The sequence below is a fragment of the Phascolarctos cinereus genome, unplaced genomic scaffold, assembly GCF_003287225.1.
Source record: "Phascolarctos cinereus isolate Bilbo 61053 unplaced genomic scaffold, phaCin_HiC Scaffold_8;HRSCAF=390, whole genome shotgun sequence".
In the NCBI taxonomy this organism is placed as follows: Eukaryota; Metazoa; Chordata; class Mammalia; order Diprotodontia; family Phascolarctidae; genus Phascolarctos; species Phascolarctos cinereus.
In genome coordinates, this window is record NW_027556291.1 from 42,262,231 (window position 1) to 42,283,816 (window position 21,586).

Sequence of the window (21,586 nt, forward strand, 5' to 3'; positions counted from 1 at the left end):
AAAGGGGTAAGATCAGTTAACCTGGAGAGCTAGAGGGGGAAGAGAAAGGGAGAGAAAGGGGCTCATTTTATTACCATTACCTACTCAAAGCCATTTTCAGTAACCATGCATATCAAACAATGTAACTATTGCTTTTAGAAAGGAAAAGAGAAAAAGAAAGTTACTAATCTAAATCAGAGATACATAAGAAATAATGTGGTGCTTTTGAATACAATGTGAAATTAGTCAGACTTGAGGGTGGTTTTTGCCAAAGCCATTCGATGGGAGGGGGACTTTTCAGAGACAGGAGGAGGGGGGTGCTGCAGTGGCAATTCGATGGGAGGGGGACATTGCAGAGGCGGGAACTGAGGGAGCAGAGGCAGGCAAGCTCCGCCCAAATGCGACAAAGTAGGTGGCGTTTGGTGTCTTTACTAGGGGAAGGATGGCCCTGCGCATGCCCACTCAGAATCCTAGACTTAGCCACGTCAGTTGGGTCCGGGCTGCAGTACGACGTTGGATCGCTACTGGACAAGACGCTTGTAGCAGTTGCTCCGCGAGTGGCGCCATTCCTGGGCCTTCAGGCCTCAGACCTCTGAAGAAAATCCACAGAAAAGATGCCCTCAAGATGCTACCTACCGATGCCAGGCGGAGGCCGAGAAGACCCCTAGATGATCCCAAAGGCGATGCTCAGTAGATGGCAGGCCGATGGCGGCGGATGGTGCTCGGATGGCCCTACGGGCCTGCAGAAGTGGCACAAGCCTGTGGATGCTGCAGAAACCCAGGCCGTGGATGTAGAGGCGGCGAACCCTGCGGTGCTGCGGTGGCGGCTTGACGATACCTTGGCCAGCGGCAGCGGTGAACCTCAGTGGAGAAAAAGCTGTGAATGCCCCGCGCCAGCGGTGGCTGCCCGGCTCTCCCACTCCTGCCACCTGTAGATGCCATTTCATCTACTAAAGGTGCCCGCAGGAACTGCTGTGTACCAGAGAAGGACCAGGACCGTTTTAGAGGCACCTGGAGACAGAGAGGTTAGTGACGGGGGAGCCGTAGTCTCAGTAGGAAAGGTGGGAAGGACCAGGACTATCCCGAATGAAGCAGTAAGAAGGGGGGCGGGTAGAAGAGAGCAGACAGAAAATTTTAAAATTGTTCCAAATGGCAGTTGTTGGGGGGGAGGAGATGGGGAGAGCCAGGCAGCCGAAATTGCCACCCCTTACCCCATGGGATTGCCTCTTGGTCCTCAGAGATGGTGCTGATGCTGGAGATGCAAAACTGAGGTGAGGAAAATTGCGTAGGAGGGCTGGAAAAACTTTCCCCTTTGGATTGCTGGAGGGCAGTGGTTTTGAGGAGAGAATTCCTGGAGGCTTGGGAAGGATTAAATATTGTGGATTGCCACAAGCGGACAGTGGAAGATTGTGGGGCTCGTGGAGCTTGGGGAGAGGGGGGAGGTGGTGGTGGATTGTGAGGAGGGGCGCTAAGGGCAGAAGATTGGAGGAAGTGGGAAGAAGGCGACCTTGGCACTGTGGCGTAGGGGGAGGGCATGCGGCAGTGGCAATGGCGGTGCTGGCGGTGGCAGCAGGGGCAGCGGCTGCAGCCCAGCACAATTATAAGGACAGCCCGAGGAGGATTGCGGGGCGGGGAGGGAGGCCAGCGAGGCTGTGGCAGCAGCTGGGGGGGGGGGTGGCTGCCGCAGGATTTGAGGAGGGGCAAATTGGCCATGGTGGCGTCAGCGGCTTTGGGGGGGATAGCGCAGTGGTAGCTGCGGAGGCGGCGGCGGCGGCGGCGGCGGTGGAGGCAGAAGTGCCTGGCTAGACTGTGAGGAGAGGCGCCTCTGAAGGGGCCTGGGGAAGGTTGCTGAGAGAAGGGGGTCGTGCCTTTCCCACTTAGAAAACAAAGCCCTGAGGGATTTGGCCAGCGACCAGTTAAAGCAGAAGGAGGGAGGCAGGGGGATGGCCAGGCTGCCCTACTGAGTTTTTTGCCTCTTTTCTGCTATCCGAGAGGGTTTCCCCCCTCCCCAATTCCCGCTAAGGCTGAGGTAGGACCTCACCCTCAAAATGGCGCCGATCGCCTTTTTCCAGATCCTTCTGGAAAAAAAAATCTCCCTGGTGCCACTAGGGGGGCTAGGGGAGAGAGGGAGGGACCACTGGAATGAAATTCAAGCCCCCCCTCCCCTTTGGAATGCTGGTGATGTCACCTGGGGGCTGGGCAGCATCTGGCTCACCCTTAGCCCGCCCACCTGCCATCCATTGGCGCACCGAAGATCAGCTCAACCCATCTTCCCCGCCCCTCCAAATTATTTGAATTTAATCTGCCCAGGCAATTCTAGAATGCTATCTTTCCTGTAGCGGGTCCTCTAAACCCCCCTCTCATTTTCTAAATATTTGAGGAACAGTTGCTATCCTCCCAAACATCCTCTGTTTCTAATATTTGTTAATTCTTAGCAGAAAAACTGAGTCTAGCCTCCCTTTCTATTAACTAAACTGCTTCCATTTCTAAATATCTCTGATTCTGAAAAGAGAATTCTAGCCCTCATTCTTACCCCCACTATCCCTCCCTAAGTATATAACTCTAAACTGAAGAAGTGATCATTCTTCCTATCCTGCTTCCTGCATTCCTAAATACCTGTGATTTTGAACAGGAGAGCTGATTTTTTTTTCATATTTCCCAAACACCTGTCATGTCTAAGTATCTTTAATTCAGAAAAAGAGGTGATTCCAGGCCCTCCCCAAACCATCTCCCTTTCTAAATATCTGTTTTTGAACAGAAAACCTAGTTCTAGCCCCCATCCCAGCAACTGAATTTTAAAATATTTGATATTGACTTGAAGAATTATAGCTCCCCACTTACCTACCAAAACTTCTCCATTTCTAAATATCTCTGACCAGACTACCCCCAACCCTCTCCAATTCTAAGTATCTCTGCTTGACCAGATCTGTATCTAATTCTTATATCAGCCTAATTCTGGCTCTTTTTACTATCCCTACCAAACCTTCATTTCTAAATACTTCTGATCTGCAGAGCTGGTTCTACTCCCCCCACCCCTTTCCTATCTCCAAATCCTCTCCACTTACAGGTATCTCTGAGTATGAACAGATGTAATTCTAGCCCCCTTTCCCAACCTGCAAAACTCCAACATTTTAAAGTATCCCTGACCAGCACAGCTGGCACTGCCCCCACCTCTTCTAATCTCCTGAAGTCACCTTCATTTCTAAGCATCTTTAACTAGCAGAGCCAATTCTATATCTTCCTTCCTTTCTCCTCAACCCCCTCCCATTTTTTAAGTGATTACGATGAACAGAACTGGTGCTGCCTCCCTATTCTCATGTCCCCCAAATTCCTCTGTATTTCTTAGTATCTCTAACTAGGACAATTGGCTCAGTCCCCCTTTCCTATCCCCCCCAAGTCCTCACCATTTCTAAGTACTGTCAGTCCTGCTATAACATGACATATGCATTCCTAAAAATCATCTCAGTAAACCAAAGTGAGTAATAATATCCACAGGGCCTATTGGGAAAATGAGACACCCAGCACTCCTAGATTTCATCAGTAACACAAAGATGGGAACCTAATAAAATCAGTGGCACAATTTTATACATGTTAAATGGTTAAGAAACAAAAACCCATAAAAAGTATAATACCTACTGGTGGTGTCCACGGCCTCCATCCCACTCCCACAGGGCCCTGGGCTGGCAAAGTCAGGTGTCTATGCGTAACACAGTGGAGCCTTGGTGGGAAGAAACTGGGGGTGGGGGCATGGGCCTCAGCCTTGGTGGAAGAAGGGGGTAAAGGCAGATCAGCCTTCCTCCTATTGTACCAGAGGATGACAATAAATACTTTACCTTGGAAAAGTAGCTGACTTGTGGAAATAGGTGTCTGAAGGCTGGCAGCAGGCAAGTGAGTTGTTGTGAAGTGCTTCAGTATTCTGTGTTCTCCCTGTTTCTCAAGGATGAAGTTTTGGATTAGCAAAGGAAAGTTGTGTTGTGCCTAAATCTTCCCAAATATGACAATTGTGTTTGAACAGATTGATGTTTTCAAAACTGGTATTATAGCAGAATTGCTGGTATCTCTGACCAGCAGAACAGGTACTACACTATCCACACCCCTGCTTTTTATCTGCGGGGGAACCTCTCCCCCCCCCCTTTGCCCCTTGCACCTCTCCCTGACTAAATATCTCTGACCAGCAGATCTGATCAGAGTTCTGGACTGTTCCCCTACCTCAGCCTCTAAGCCTCCTCTATTTCCAATGATCTCTGACCAGCAGAGAGATTTCTACCCCACTTCCTATTATTCCAAACCCCTTCCAATTAAATGACATAAGATTAGATAAAGCATTTATTAAGTGCTAGACACTGCTTTTAAGAATCTCCTTAGATCTGCTGATTCTAGCCCCGCTCCTATCCCCCAAACACCTTATAATCCTAATATCTTTGTGACTAAGAGACCTGGTTCAAGCCCCCACCTCGTGCTACCCTAAGCCCCTCTATTTCTAAGTATCTCTGACCCGCAGAATTACTTTTTTTTTTCAATTTGGTGAGGCAGTCAGGGTTAAGTGACTTGCCCAGGGTTACACGGCTAGTAAGTGTTAAGTGTCTGAAGCTGTATTTGAACTCAGGTCCTTCTGATTCCAAGGCTGGTGCGCTACCCACTGTGCCACCTAGCTTCCCCTAGCAGAATTATTCTTGCACCCTCTTTCTATTCCTCTAAAACCTTTCCATTCCTATATATCTTTGACTAGCACAGGTAGTTCTGTGCCCCCTCTACCCTGACATCCCCTCAAGCCTTTCATTTCTAAGATCTCTGTCCAGGATAATTGGTTCTTTCCCCTTCATCCTCTCCCCCCAGGTCCCCTTCATTTCTAAGTGTCTCTGACCACAACTGGTTCTGGACCCCTCCACCTTTTTCCCCTAAACTGCCTCAATTTCTAAGTATCTCTCAACAGCAGAGCTATCTCTGCCCCCCCACCTTTTCCCCAAAATTCAATTTCTTTTTTTTTCTTTTTGCAAGGTAAAACTGTCTCTTTTCCCTTCCTTACTGCCCCCATTCTCCTCCATTTCCAAGTATCTCTGACCAGCAGAATTGTCTGTGTCCCCCTTTTTTTTCTCCAAACCCCCTTCATTGATAAGTAGCTGTGAATAGCACAGCTTGTTCTGCCCCCCCCACTTCCTATCACCTCAAACCCCCTTCTATTTCTAAGTATCTCTCTTTTTTTATTTTAATTTTTCTTATTTTAGGCAATTGGGGTTAAATGACTTGCCCAGGGTCACACAGCTAGTAAGTGTCAAGTGTTTGGTCTGAGGCCGGATATCTAAGTATCTCTTGATAGCAGAACTGTTATCCTTCCTTTCTTTCCCCCCATGATACATTCCTAAGTGTCTCTGACCAGCATAGCTCTTTCTGCCCCCCCCTTACTCTGTCCCCAAACTCTCAATTTGTAAGACCTTTGGCCAGAATTGTCTCTGCCCCCTGTTCCTACCCCCTCAAATGCCCTCCATTTCTAAGTATCTCTGACCAGCAGAATTGTTTATTTCTCCTTTCTTCTCTACAGACCCCCTTCGTTGATAAGTATCTCTGACCAGCACAGGTGGTTCTGGACCCCCTCCCCCACCTTTTCCCCAAAGTGCCTCAGTTTCTAAGTATCTCTCAACAGCAGAGCTGTCTCTGCTCCCCACCTTTTCCCTCAAATTTTTTCAATTTCTAAGCTCTCTGAACAGGAGAACTATCCCCCATTTGCCCTCCATTTCTAAGTATTTCTGACCACAGATTTGTCTGTCTCCCCTTTTCTCTCTACAAATCCATTTATTGATAAATATCTGACCCACACAGCTGGTTCTGGTCCCCTGTCCCATCCCCCCAAATTCTCTCAATTTCTAAGTTCTCTGAACAGCAGAACTCTTTCCTCTCCCTTATTCCCACCCCCTATTATCTTCCATTTCCAAGTATCTCTGACCAGCAGAATTATGTCTCCCCTTTCTTTTCTCCAAAGCCCCTTCATTGATATGAAGCTGTGAATAGGACAGCTGGTTCTGGGCCCCTCTACCTATCCTTCCAAACCCCTTCTCTTTTTAAGTATCTCTGACCAACACAGGTGGTTCTGTCCCTCTTACTCTCAATTTCTAAGATCTCTGACCAGAATTGTCTCTGTCCCCCCCATCCCTCCAATTGCCCACCATTTCTAGGTATCTCTGACCAGTAGATTTGTCTGTCTCCCCTTTCCTCTCTACAAATCCACTTGTTGATAAATACCTCTGACCAGCACAGCTGGTTCTGGTTCCCTGCCCCATCCCTCCAAACCCCTTCAATTTCTAAGTATCTCTCAATAGCAGAACTGTCTTTATCCTTCCTTTCTCTCCCCCCAAGATATATTTTTAAGTGTCTCTTTCTGGACCCCTTTATCCTCTCCCCAAACTCTCAGTTTCTAAGATCTCTGACCAGAACTGTTTCTCTTCCCTCTATCTCCTCAAATGCCCTTTCTGTTTCTCAGTCTCTCTGACCAGTAGAACTGTCTGTCTCCTTTTTCTCTCCAAACCTCCTTCATTGATAGGTAGCTCTGACCAGAACAGTTGATTCTGCCCCCCACTTCCTATCACCTCAATCCCCCTTCTATTTCTAAGTATCTGTGATTAGCAGAACTGTGTCTTTATCTTTCCTATCCCCCCAAGATACTTAAGTATCTCTGACCAGCACGGCTCTTTCTGCCCCCCTTACTCTGTCCTCAAACTCTCTCAATTTCTAAGATCTTTGACCTGAATTCTCTGTCCCCTGTTCCTACCTCCTCAAACATCCTCCATTTCTGAGTATCTCTGACCAGTACAGATGGTTCTGACTCCCCCTACACCTTTTTGCCCAAACTACCTCAGTTTCCAAGTATCTCTCAACAGCAGAGCTGTCTCTGTCCTACCCCTCCAGTTTCTCCCCAAACTCTGTTTCTAAGATCTCTGACCAGCAGAAGTGTCTGTCTCCCCTTTCCTCTCTCTACAAGTCCACTTCATTGATAAATATCTCTGTCTAGCACAGCTGGCCCCCTCCCCCGTCTATCTCTCCAACCCCCCCCTCCATTTCTCAGTATCTGACCAGGACAGCTCTTTCTGCCTTTCTTCCTATACCCCCAAACCCTCTTAATTTTTAAGTAACTGATCAGTATAGCTGGTTTTAGCCCACTCCCCCCAACTCCCTCTAACTTCCTCCATTTCTAAGTAGCTCTGCCCAGCATAATTGTCTCTGATGTTACCCCCCTTCCCTTCTCCCCAAGTCCTCTTTAATGATAAATATCTCTGACCTGGTCAGCTGGTTCTGGCTCCCCCTTCCTATCCCCTCAAAGCACCTTCATTTCTAAGTGAGAACTCATGCTTCCCCCATCCAGTCTCATGTTCCCCAAGTCCCCTACATTTCTAAGTAGCTCTGACCAGAAAAATTGTTTCTGTACCTCCACTTCATATCCCCCCCCATATCCTCTCAATTTCTAAGTATCTCTGACCAGCAAAGCTGGTTCTGGCCCTCCCTTCCAATCCCTTCCAACACCCTCCATATCTAAGTTTCTCTGACCAGCACAGGTGGTTCTGGGCACCCTTTCCTTTCCCCTCAAATCATCTCTACTTTAAAGTACCTCTGACTAGCAGAGATTCCACTGACCCCCTTCCTATCCCCTCAAGCCGCTTCTGTTTCTAAGTATCCTTAGTCAGTACAACTGGTTCTGCCCTCCCTTTGCTAACCACCTCCCCTCCCCCAGGCTCCTTAATTTTAAGTATTTCTGACCAGCAGGATTGTCTCAGCCACCCTTCCTCTCTGATCATCACAACTGGTTTTAGCCCCGCCTCCCCTCCCCCTCAAAATCCCTCTATTTCTAAGTATCCCTAAGTAGCAGAGCTGTCTCTATCCTCCCTTTCTATCCCTCCCCAAGCCCCTTCAATTTCTAAGTATCTCTGACCAGCAGAGCTGTCTCTACCCTTCCTTTAAATCCCCCCAAGCCTCCTCCATTTCTAAGCATCTGAGACTAGCAGAGCTAGTTGTGGTCATTTTCCTATCCCACCAAAACTTCCTCACTTTATAAGTATCTCTGATCAGCACAGCTGGTTTTAGCCCCCTTCCTATTCCTCTGAACGCTCTCAATTACCAAATAACTCTGAACAGCAGATCTGGTTCTACTCCACTTGCTAGGACCCTGAACACCTCCCCTTTCTATTAAAGTAGATAAAGTATTTAATGTTTATTGTAACAGGCACCAATTTTAAGAATCTTTGATCCTGCTTAGATTTGTGGATTTTAGCTGCCCTCCTTTTCCCACAAACACCTTACATTTCTAATATCTCTGTGACTAGAATATCTGGTACTAACTACCCCCCCATTCCTCCAAGACACCTCTATTTCTAAGTACCTTTGACCAGCATGGCTATTTTTGCCTCCCCCCATCTCCCCAGACCTGCTCCATTTCTTAGTATCATTGATTCTGAATTGATGATCTAATTATAGCTTTCCTTCCAGGCTCCCCCAAACCTTCCCCATTTCTAAGTAACTTTTTCTGGTCTAGACCAGAAGAGATTCATCAGTCCCCTGCTTTTACTCCCCAAACTCTTTCCTTCCATTCTCTGATTCTCTCTCTCTCTCTCTCTCTCTCTCTTTTTTTAGGCAATTGGGGTTAAGTGACTTGCCCAGGGTCACACAGCTAGCATGTGTCAAGTGTTTGGTCTGAGGTCGGATTTGAACTCAGGTCCCCCCTGACTTCAAGGCCGGTGCTCTATCCACTGTGCCACCTAGCTGCCCCCATTCTCTGATTCTCAAGAGAATTGATTCCAACCCCCTCCCTATCTATCTTCCCTAAACCCTGTTCATGTTTAAGTATTTCTGATTCTTATGTGAAGGCCCAATTATAGTACCCCTTCCTATCCCCCCCAAACTCACTCTATAAATATATCTGACTAAGAAGGGAGGTTCTAGCCTCTAATTGCATCCTCCACCCCCATCTCTCTCCAATTCTTAATATCTCTATGGGTTAGAAGAACTGATTCTATGCCTACTACCTATCCCCCTAAACCCCATCCATATTTAAGTATCTCTGACTGTTACCTGCACAGTTGATTGTAGTCCCTCTTTCAATTGCCCCAAATTCCCTCTATTTCTAAATGTCTCTCATTCTGACATTTAACATGATTATAGCCCCACTTTACTACCCCACCAAAATCCTTTCATTTCTACAGATTGATGATCAGAGGCAGTTTCTAGCCATTCCCCTTTATCCTTCTAAAACCTGTCTATTTCTCAATATCTTTAACTGATCAAAACTGAATTTATTCCATTTCCTATCCCTCTTAACCCTTGCATTTTAAAATATCTGTGATCGGAGCTTAGCCTAGTGTCCTCTTTTTCTAATAGGCTCTCTCCATTTTAGAGGAGCTATGATTCTGAACAGAAAAGCTATTTCTGTTGCCCAGTCCCACAATATTATTGATTTTGAAGAGATGATTTGATTCTAGGTCTCAGCTATCCCTTCAAACCCCCTGAATTTCTAAGGATCTCTGAATCTGACTTGACAACCTGATTATATAGCCCACCCCACCCCCTTCCCATCTCCCAAAGTCTCTCCATTTCTAAATATCTCTTAGATCACAAGAGCTGATTCTGCCCTACTTTGTGAGTCCCAAACCCTTTCCATTTATAGGAATTTCTTGACCAGATCAGCTGACCCTACTTTCTCTTACTTATCCCCCCCAACCCCTAAATTAGTATCTGTGACCATAAGAACTCCTTGGAGACTCCATTTCTATCCCCCCAAACCTCTCCATTTCTAAACATCTCTTGCTGTGAGCTATGGCCCTTACTCTCCCTCCCCCCACCTCCCCAAACCTACTCTATATCTAAATATCTTAGAATCTAAACAGAAGGGATTCTAGTCCACTTTTCAATCCCCCCAATGCCCCTCTATTTTAAATATCTGATTTTGAAGAGCCGATTGCAACCCCATTTCCTATCTCCCCAAACTCTCTTTGTTTATAAATATCTCTGAGATGATTTGGTTCTAGCCTCTTCTGTTCCTCTAAATCCACCTCATTTCAAAGTATCACTGAATTTTACTTGAAGACAGGATAAAAGTTCCCTTTTCTATCCCCCCAACCTCCTATTCTTAGAAATATCTTTAATTCCAAGCCAAAGATCCAAGAAAACCTCTGCACCCTATCCTCCCAAACCCTCTTCATTTCTGTGTCTTTGATCTTGTGATCAGCTAAATCTAGCACATACTCTATTCCCACCTCCCTGCTCCATTCCTAAATGTTTAATCCAAAGCAGAGCTCATTCTAGCCCTCCTAGCTACCTTCCGTATAGGTTCCATTTCAGTGCTATGAATTCTTGTTCTGAGCCGCCCCCCACCCAACGGCCCCTGCATTTCTTTTTTGGCAAGGCAGTTGGGGTTAAGTGACTTGCCCAGGGTCACACAGCTAGTGTCAAGTGTCTGGTCTGAGATGGGATTTGAACTCAGGTCTTCCTGACTCCTAGGCCTGTGCTCTATCAAACTGTGCCACCTAGTTGCCCCTCCCCTCCCTTTTTGCCTGCATTTCTAAATAACTCCAATTTCTGATTTAAAGAGCTGATTGTTGTCATCCTTCCCATCCCCTGAAACCTCCAATTGAAAATATTTTAAACTCAGACCAAAAGAAATGATTTTCCTCTATTTATTCTGTACTCCCCTTAAACCCTATCCTTTTCTAAGAATCTGATCCCATCCAGATCAGCTGATTTCCCCCTTCCTTACTAACCCATCTTTCTCTCCACCCAAACCCCTTACATTTCTAAGTATCTCTTTGACAGAAGAGGTGGTTCCAGCCCTCCTTTCCAATCACTCCCAAATCCTTTCCATTTCAAAACATCTTAAAACTATGAGCAGAGGACATTACTGCAGCCACACATCCTATCTCCCTAAACTTCATCAGTTCTAAATATCTGGGGTCAAAATAGATGGTTCTCTCCCCTCCTGCCACATGCCTACCTCAAACCTCTCCATTTCTATATATCTCTGATTCAGAACAGAAGATGTGATTCTCCTATCCCTGTGATGTTTTATAACTACAGTTATCCCTTCTCCATTGTAGGGTTTAGGGGCATTGTCCATGTAATCTGGGAAATCCACATAAAATTTTTTGGCCTTCCCTTTGAACCAGAGAAGTCTGAATTTTTTTCTTTTATGGGGTGTTTACCTTATTGTAAAATTTGAGTTAAGTATTTGGTCATAGGCTCTGTGTCATCTGTAGCTTCTACACTCCCAAAAAGTTCCTATTTAATTTCTTACACTGACCTGTGAGATAAACTATGATAGTCATGATGTGGGAGGGATAGTTGTACTAGTTATTCTGACTTGAAGCCCTGATTAAAGGCCCCCTTCCCATCTTCTCAAATCCTCTCTATTGCCTAATATCTTTAACTTTGAGTCCAAGAGCCTGATTCTATCCTTCCCTTCCTATGACCTCACACCATTTTAAAGAATCTCTGATCCTGCCCAGATCAGCTGATTCCCCCCCCACTTTTTCCCTCCAAACCCTATTTCTAAATATCTGTGCCCAAAAGTGCTTATTCTAAACCTGCTTCTAATCACCCCATACCCCTCCATTTCTAAGTGTTTCTGATCCTGTCCAGAACAGCTGAATTTATCCTCCTCCCCTGAGCCGCCACCCCCCCTCCCCCAACTGTCTCCATTTCTAAGTATCTCTGACCTGGACAAGAAGAACTGCATCTATCCCCTCCTTTCTTTTATACCTCCATTCTCTGATTCTGAACAGAAGAGCTGATTCTAGCCCTCCTATCTATCCTCCAAGCCTGCTCCATTTCTAAGTATCTCTGATCATGACTTGAAGACCTAATTAAAGCCCCGCTTCCTATTCCCAAACTCCCTTTTTTTCTAAATAACAGATTCTTCCCCCTTGCTATGTTCCTGAACCCTCTTCACTTATACTCTCTGATCTTATCAGATGATTTTACACCCTTCCCTTACTTAGCTCCTCAAATCTCCCTCCATTTCTAAACATTTCTGTGACCATAAGAGCTGTTTCTAACCCTCCTCCCCAACCCTCTCACTTTTTAAAAACCTTGAATTTTAAACAAAGGAGCTGCTTCTAGCTGCTCTTCCTATCTCCCCAACCCCCTCCATTTCTAAGTATCTCTGACCTGAAGAACTCATTCTATGCTCTTCTTCCTATCTCTTCCAAAGCCCCCTCTATTTCTAAATGTCTCTGATTTTGAACAGAAGTGCTGATAGTACTTTATGCCTTTCCCAGGCCCAATCCCTCTGTTTCTGTATGTCTGACTCCAAGAGGCAAATTATTTTTGTGGCTAGTCCCCCTTCATTCTCCAAGGGGACCAATGACAGTTTGAGGGTGATGTCTTGACTCTCTTGTGAACTGGATTTAAGTGAGGCAGAGCTGTGCAAAGGAGGCAGCCTCACTGTCTCCTCCAGAGTCATCAACATCCATTGGCAATTACGAAGGGGGATGGTTGCAAGAGAGGGATACTTAGCCTGAGGCAATTTTTTCATCAAGTCACCTAACATTTAGGGCAATTACTCTCTTACCTGGTGATATGACCACAGACGTTGTAGAAATATAGCCTTCTTACAAATCCACATTCCTGAAATTTCCAGAAAGTACAGCTGTTAGTATAGAAGACAATTTAGAGTCACAGTCCAATCTCTGGCCTAGGCACTGGATTGGGGTGGAGGGGAGGGTAGTGCACATGACTGATGACTAGCATTTAAAATACGCAGAGCTCCTGATTTAAAGGTTGTCTCACATGCTATTCTCAATTTATCTAAGAGAAGGGGTTGGATATGACCTTCACAAAGATCCTAATTGTATTAAATTCTTTGGATGTCCATAGGTAAACCCTTAGCATTCTGGGTGAACCTCCACTGGAGGCCTTTCAGGAGGACATGGATAAACAGCCACATAAGATGAGAAAGGAACCACGCTCTTGGAGAGAAACAGGAATGAGATCCTGCCAGACACTGAGGAACTGAGGCTTTTGAAAGGTAGGTGCAAAGGTGACTGTCAGAGCTGTATAGAAGACACAAAATGTCCTCTCCTTCTAAACAACCCATGAATTAATTTTCTGTGAAGTTCTAAGGCTCTGTCCAACCACTGCCATATTGCCAATTAGGGGGAAAATACTGGCCTTGGGTTGTGGGAAACAAGATTTGAGTGTGTAAAAAAAGAGGAGGACCATGTCATCCATACCATTCAGGGAAATTATGAAACAGGATGGAAAAAATGAAGTATCAGATCTTTGTTACAACTAAGCCTTTTTTGTAGAAGACTTTTCCTATCAAAGTCGAATGGGTAAAATACGCTGCCATGTCCATGTATGTAGCAAGACGGAGGGGAAAGAAATGAGTGAGACCTGGTATCCACCAAACATTAAGCACCGACAAAGCAACTCTGCAAAGCAGCTGCAGCCTCCAGATGGCACCATATTTGGACCAATGAAAGGATTCATCTTGGCCTCAGTTTGGTGTCACAGGTGGTCCAAGTGTTAACATTTGCTTGTAGCAATTCAAAAGTTTCTCTTGGCATCTGGATCCGAGCTCTAGAACTCACCTAGAGCAACCCCAGAGGCCATCTAGTCTGACTCTCTCATTTTAAAAAAGAAATGGAATTCCATGGAGGCTGTGACTTGTTCAAGGCCATATAAGTAGTAAGCATCAGAGATGTAATTTGAACCCATGTCTTATTGAGTCCAGAGCCAGTGAAGTGCTCTTTTCTCAGTAGCACCAGAAAATCGCATGAATTAGCTATGTGGCACAGTGAAGACAGACTTGGACTTGGAGTAAGGACAACCTGAGTTCAGTTCCTGCCTCAGACACTTAGCAGTGTGACCCTAGGCAAGTCACTTAACCTATGACCCTCAGTTTCTTCTTCTGTAATATGGGAATAATGGCACTTAATTCACCAGTATCTTTGTAGGGATCAAATGAGATAACATGTAAAGTGCTTTAGAAACCTCAAGACACTATGTAAATGCTAGCAGTTATTATCAAGTAAAATGTTTTGTCTAGATGCAAATGCTCTTACCATCTAGAAACAGCCCACATTTTCCACATGATGTCTGAGAATTCCAAATGTTCTATTTTGAAGGTGCTAGATGGTAAAATGGAGTATTGGATCTGGAGGCAGGAAGACCTGGAAGTCTAAATGGGTCACGGAAACTTGGGCCTGCCTCAGTTTCTTTACCACATGGGGATAAATAGCATCTGCCTCCCAGGGCTATGAGAATATTTGGAAAGTGCTTTGCAAACCTTTTTTTTTTTTTGTGAGGCAATTGGGGTTAAGTGACTTGCTCAGAGTAACACAGTTAGGAAGTATTATGTGCTGAGGCCGAATTTGAACTCAGGTCCTTCTGACTCCAGGGCTGGTGCTCTATCCACTGCTCCACCTAGCTGCCTCTGCTTTGCAAACCTTAAAAGCACTATTGAAATGCTATTGTTGTTGTTGTTGTCGTTAGTATCATTATGATCAGGAATTCTATTTTTTTTTTCAGTAGACATGGTATTCCAAATTTTAAGTTTGTCTGGCTTTCCAAATTTTATGATTCTAGGTACTAAGTGGATTGTTTTTCTTTAATTTCACATACTGCCTAAAATAAAAAATCTACTTTGAGTGACAAGGTAAATAATTCCACTTAGTATCTAGGATTACATCCTTCCTTGTCTATAACACTAAATTCCTTCTTGGCATCTGAAATTAGAAATTAATTATTTTTGCCTGCAGAAAGGGATGTGCTGAAGCACAAATGTCATCATAGAAACCTAAAGGGCTGTCTAAATGCCCCTTACTAATAACAATGGTTACTATTAACCCACAGTCAGTTGCAAGCCTTCCAGTCTTGATGGTGGTGACTTCATTCCCCATTCCCTGTATTGGACTCCTGCTGAGCTCAAGCAATGTAATCTGCATTAATGACATTTTCAGTGTAGACAATCGAGAAAGCAATAAATCAGATACCTGAAAATTTAACAAACTGGAGGTAAAAATAGACCATTAAAGAGTCCAGAGTCATCTACCATTTTCTGTTTGGCACATGGAATCTTAAATTTTTCAACTCTTTTGACATATTTTTCTTTGAAATGCTATAATGTCCACATGGTTTGTGGAATTCATTTTTCCCTGATCTTCATCTGGTGTTAGTAAGTGTTTTGATTGGTATCTTGGACCTTGACATTTTTCATCTGGCCATTGGAATTAGGATTTGCCTTGGTGTCTGTGACTTGTAAACGTTTTATTTGGCTTCTGGGACCCTGAATTTGCCTCCTTGTATCATAATTACAAATGTTTTTATGGGTGTCTGAATTGCACATTTTTTTGTTTGGTGCTAAGGAATTACACTTTAAAAAAAAAACAGGTATTGAGAGCCCTTCCCACATATTCTACTAGGCAAATAAAAACTTTAAATTGATTGATTTTTGCTTTGGTATAAAAAATTCCCTTTGTATATAAATATAAATACTCCACTGTGTCTTGAGAGGAACAGAATTCCACTGGGCAACTAGAAATTCAAATTTTGCACTTTGTGTTGGGATCATCATAGCATTCCCACTGGAGTTTGGCTATGTATTTCGTTTGGCTGATAAAAAAATAATTCTATTTGGTGTCTACAAAAGCAAATGTTCCACTTGGAGTCCATAATGACAAGTGTTCCACTTAGTGTCAGGGTAACACAATTTTCCATTTGGGTTGTGTTGTGAAATTGATCTTTAGCTATCTGGAGATTATTCCCTTGAGTTTCCAGAGAGGTAAATGTTTCATGTGGTTCTTGACTAGGTAAAGACTGCACAAGAAGTGTGGTGAAAGGAGCCATCCCCTTGATGTCTAGAAGTTGGAAGCATTGGACCTGGAGACTCAGTAATGCCATTGCCAGGACATGCAAATCGTTCTTTTGGGACCTGCCTTCCACTTGGTTTCAGAAAACAAGCTTGCCTGAGGGATCCCAGGGACCAAAGCCCCCGACCAGGAGGCAGAACCTAAGCCTCAAGCTTTTTACCAGGAGGCAAGAGAGACCCAAGCCTCCCACCGGGAGCCACGGGACCCAAGTCTTCCAATGGGAGCCAAGGAACCCCAAGTCTCTCAACGGGATACAAGGGACCCGAGCCTCCCACCGAGAGCCGGGAACCAAGCCTCCCACCGAGAGCCGGGAACCAAGCATCCCACCCGGGAGCCGGGAACCAAGACTCCCACCGGGAGCTGGGAACCACAAAAGTCCCTACCCTTCCCCTGGCAGCCAAGGGACCACTCCGCTGGGAGTCAGAAACCAAGCCTCCCACTAGGACCTAGGAACCAAGCCCCAATCCTTCCACTGGAAGTCAAGGGACTTCCCACTGGGATCCAGGACCCAAGGCTCCAGTCAATAGCCAGGAACCAAGTCTCAAGCCTCTCCTTGGGAGCCAGGCCATAGCTCAAGCCTCAAGACTTCCCCTGGGAACCAAGGGATCCACGTCGGCCACCAGGAGCCAGCACCCAGGCCTTGCACCAGAATCCAGGACCAAGGACCCAGCACCCAGGAGCCAGGTCTTACGCCAAGAATCTGCACCCAGGTCTTCCACCAAGAGCCAGAACCTTGAACCAGGACCAAGGACCTAGCACCCAGGAGCCAGGCCTTCCACTAAGACCCAGGACTCAGCACCCAGGAGCCCTACATTCTACCAGGACCCAGGACCAAGAACCCAGGAGCCAGTCCTTCCACCAGGAAGGACCCAGGCCTTCCACCAGGAGCCAGGCCTTGAACTAGGACCAAGGACCCAGGCCTTCCAGGACCCAGGACCCAGGCCATGCACCAGGAGTCAGCACGCTGGCCTTCTACCAGGACCCAGGACCAGGACCCAGGCCTTGCACCAGGAGCCAGGACCCAGGCCTTCCACCAGGACCAAGAATCCAGGACTCAGGATCCAGGCTCTGCACTGGGACTCAGGACCCAGGCCCTGCACCAGGACTCGGGACCCAGGCCTTGAACCAGGAGCCAGCACCCAGGCCTTGCACTAGGAGCCAGGACCCAGGCCTTGCACCAGGAGCCAGGATCCAGGACCCAGGCCTTGTACCAGAAGACAGGAGTCAGCACCCAGGCCTTGAACCAGGAGCCAGCACCCAGGCCTTCCACTAGGAGCCAGCACCTACAACCGAGGCCTTCCACCAGGAACCAAGACCCAGGACCCAGGAATCTGACCTTGACCTAGGACCCAGGACCCATGCCCTTTCACTGGGAGCCAGGACCCAGGTATTGTACCAGGACCAGGGATTCAGGACCCAGGAACCAGGCCTTGCACCAAGAACACTAGTTAGGACCTATGCCTTCTACCAGGAGCCAGGAGTCAGGACCAAGGCCTTCCACCAGGAGCCAGGAGTCAGTACCAAGGCCTTCCACCAGGAACCAGAACCCAGGAATCTGGCCTTGAACTGGGACCCAGGACCCATGCCCTTTCACCATGAGCAAGACCAAGGACCCAGGACCCAGGTATTGTACCAGGACCAAGGATCCAGGACCCAGGACCCAGGCCTTCCACCAGGAGCCAGGACCCAGGACTCAGGACCCAGGCCTTGCACCAGGAGCCAGGACCCGGGCCTTCCACCAGGACCCAGGAATCTGGCCTCGAACTAGGACCCAGGACCCATGTCCTTTCACCAGGAGCCAGGAGCCAGGACCCAGGTATTGTACCAGCACCCAGGTCTTCCACCAGGAGTCAGCACCCAGGCCTTGCACCAGGAGCCAGGAGTCAAGACCCAGGCCTTCCACTGGGAACCAAGAACCAGGCCCCAGGAATTTGGCCTTGAACTAGGACCCAGTACCCATGCCCTTTCACCAGGAGTCAGGACCAAGGTCACAGGACCCAGAACCCAGGCCTTCCATCATTAGTCAAGACCAAGGCCTTGCACCAGGAGCCAGGAGTCAGATCCAGGCCTTCCATCAGGAGCCAGGAGCCAGGACCCAGGCCTTCCATCAGGAGCCAGGACCCAGGACCCAGGCCTTGCACCAGGAGCCAGGACCTAGAACCCAGGACCCAGGCCTTCCATCAGGAGCCAGGAGTCAGGACCCAGGCCTTGCATCAGGAGCCAGCACCTAGAACCTAGGACCCAGGCCTTCCATCAGGAGCTAAGACTCAGGACCCAGGCCTTCCAACAGGAGCCAGGAGTCAGGACCCAGGCCTTCCATCAGGAGCCAAGACTCAGGACCCAGGCTTCCACCAGGAGCCAGGAGTCAGGATCCACGCCTTCCATCAGGAGCCAGGAGCCAGGAGCCAGGACCCAGGCCTTGCACCAGGAGCCAGGAGCCAGGACCCAGGCCTTGCACCAGGAGCCAGGAGCCAGGACCCAGGCCTTGAGCCAGGACCCAGGCCTTGCACCAGGAGCTAGGAGCCAGGACCCAGGCCTTGCACCAGGAGCCAGGAGCCAGGCCTTGCACCAGGAGCCAGGACCCGGGCCTTCCACCAGGACCCAGGAATCTGGCCTCGAACTAGGACCCAGGACCCATGCCCTTTCACCAGGAGCAAGGACCCAGGACCCAGGACCCAGGTATTGTACCAGCACTCAGGTCTTCCGCCAGGAGTCAGCACCCAGGCCTTGCGCCAGCACCCAGGAATCTGGCCTCGAACTAGGACCCAGGACCCAGACCTTGCACTAGGAGCCAGGAGTCAGGACCCAGGCCTTCCACCAGGACCCAGGAATCTGGCCTCGAACTAGGACCCAGGACCCATGTCCTTTCACCAGGAGCCAGGAGCCAGGACCCAGGTATTGTACCAGCACCCAGGTCTTCCACCAGGAGTCAGCACCCAGGCCTTGCACCAGGAGCCAGGAGTCAAGACCCAGGCCTTCCACTGGGAACCAAGAACCAGGCCCAGGAATTTGGCCTTGAACTAGGACCCAGTACCCATGCCCTTTCACCAGGAGTCAGGACCAAGGTCACAGGACCCAGAACCCAGGCCTTCCATCATTAGTCAAGACCAAGGCCTTGCACCAGGAGCCAGGAGTCAGATCCAGGCCTTCCATCAGGAGCCAGGAGCCAGGACCCAGGCCTTCCATCAGGAGCCAGGACCCAGGCCTTGCACCAGGAGCCAGGACCTAGAACCCAGGACCCAGGCCTTCCATCAGGAGCCAGGAGTCAGGACCAGGCCTTGCATCAGGAGCCAGCACCTAGAACCTAGGACCCAGGCCTTCCATCAGGAGCTAAGACTCAGGACCCAGGCCTTCCAACAGGAGCCAGGAGTCAGGACCCAGGCCTTCCATCAGGAGCCAAGACTCAGGACCCAGGCCCTCCACCAGGAGCCAGGAGTCAGGATCCACGCCTTCCATCAGGAGCCAGGAGCCAGGAGCCAGGGAGCCAGACCCAGGCCTTGCGCACCAGGAGCCAGGAGCCAGGACCCAGGCGCTTGCACCAGGAGCCAGGAGCCAGGACCAGGACCCAGGCCCTTGCACCAGGAGCTAGGAGCCAGGACCCAGGCCTTGCACCAGGAGCAGGAGCCAGGCCTTGCACCAGGAGCCAGGACCCGGGCCTTCCACCAGGACCAGGAATCTGGCCTCGAACTAGGACCCAGGACCCATGCCCTTTCACCAGGAGCAAGGACCCAGGACCCAGGACCCAGGTATTGTACCAGCAACTCAGGTCTTCCGCCAGGAGTCAGCACCCAGGCCTTGCGCCAGCACCAGGAATCTGGCCTCGAACTAGGACCCAGGACCCAGACCTTGCACTAGGAGCCAGGAGTCAGGACCCAGGCCTTCCACCAGGACCCAGGAATCTGGCCTCGAACTAGGACCCAGGACCCATGCCCTTTCACCAGGAGCAAGGACCCAGGACCCAGGACCCAGGTATTGTACCAGCACTCAGGTCTTCCGCCAGGAGTCAGCCCCAGGCCTTGCGCCAGCACCCAGGAATCTGGCTCGAACTAGGACCCAGGACCCAGACCTTGCACTAGGAGCCAGGAGTCAGGACCCAGGCCTTCCACCAGGACCCAGGAATCTGGCCTCGAACTAGGACCCAGGACCCATGTCCTTTCACCAGGAGCCAGGAGCCAGGACCCAGGTATTGTACCAGCACCCAGGTCTTCCACCAGGAGTCAGCACCCAGGCCTTGCACCAGGAGCCAGGAGTCAAGAACCCAGGCCTTCCACTGGGAACCAAGAACCAGGCCGCCCAGGAATTTGGCCTTGAACTAGACCCAGTACCCATGCCCTTTCACCAGGAGTCAGGACCAAGGTCACAGGACCCAGAACCCAGGCCTTCCATCATTAGTCAAGACCAAGGCCTTGCACCAGGAGCCAGGAGTCAGATCCAGGCCTTCCATCAGGAGCCAGGAGCCAGGACCCAGGCCTTCCATCAGGAGCCAGGACCCAGGACCCAGGCCTTGCACCAGGAGCCAGGACCTAGAACCCAGGACCCAGGCCTTCCATCAGGAGCCAGGAGTCAGGACCCAGGCCTTGCATCAGGAGCCAGCACCTAGAACCTAGGACCCAGGCCTTCCATCAGGAGCCAGGACCCAGGATCCACGCCTTCCATCAGGAGCCAGGATCCAGGACCCAGGACTGAGGCCTTCTACCAGGAGTCAGCACCCAGGCCTTGTACCAGGAGCCAAGACTCAGAACGCAGGCCTTGCACCAGGAGCCAGGAGCCAGGACCCGGGCCTTGCACCAGGAGCCAGGACCCGGGCCTTCCACCAGGACCCAGGAATCTGGCCTCGAACTAGGACCCAGGACCCATGCCCTTTCACCAGGAGCAAGGACCCAGGACCCAGGTATTGTACCAGCACTCAGGTCTTCCGCCAGGAGTCAGCACCCAGGCCTTGCGCCAGCACCCAGGAATCTGGCCTCGAACTAGGACCCAGGACCCAGACCTTGCACTAGGAGCCAGGAGTCAGGACCCAGGAGTCTGGCCTCGAACTAGGACCCAGGATCCATGTCCTTTCACCAGGAGCAAGGACCCAGGACCCAGGTATTGTACCAGCACCCAGGTCTTCCACCAGGAGTCAGCACCCAGGCCTTGCACCAGGAGCCAGGAGTCAAGACCCAGGCCTTCCACTGGGAACCAAGAACCAGGCCCCAGGAATTTGGCCTTGAACTAGGACCCAGTACCCATGCCCTTTCACCAGGAGTCAGGACCAAGGTCACAGGACCCAGAACCCAGGCCTTCCATCATTAGTCAAGACCAAGGCCATGCACCAGGAGCCAGGAGTCAGATCCAGGCCTTCCATCAGGAGCCAGGAGCCAGGACCCAGGCCTTCCATCAGGACCCAGGACCCAGGCCTTCCATCAGGAGCCAGGACCCAGGACCCAGGCCTTGCATCTGGAGCCAGGACCCAGGACCCAGGCCTTCCATCAGGAGCCAGGACCCAGGACCCAGGCCTTCCATCAGGAGCCAGGACCCAGGATCCACGCCTTCCATCAGGAGCCAGGATCCAGGACCCAGGACCCAGGCCTTCTACCAGGAGTCGGCACCCAGGCCTTGTACCAGGAGCCAGGAGCCAGGAGCCAGGACCCGGGCCTTCCACCAGGACCCAGGAATCTGGCCTCGAACTAGGACCCAGGACCCATGCCCTTTCACCAGGAGCAAGGACCCAGGACCCAGGACCCAGGTATTGTACCAGCACTCAGGTCTTCCGCCAGGAG

The 21,586-nt window shown here is 49.3% G+C and overlaps 1 long non-coding RNA gene across 1 annotated transcript; it reads left to right on the forward strand.

Annotated features, from left to right (window-relative positions):
* The first annotated feature begins 497 nt into the window (after positions 1-497).
* Positions 498-18,304, forward strand: LOC144454996 (uncharacterized). Its single transcript, XR_013483619.1, has 3 exons — positions 498-1,004; positions 12,829-12,979; positions 15,765-18,304. It is a non-coding gene; the product is annotated as an uncharacterized LOC144454996 (long non-coding RNA).
* The last annotated feature ends 3,282 nt before the right edge of the window (positions 18,305-21,586 follow it).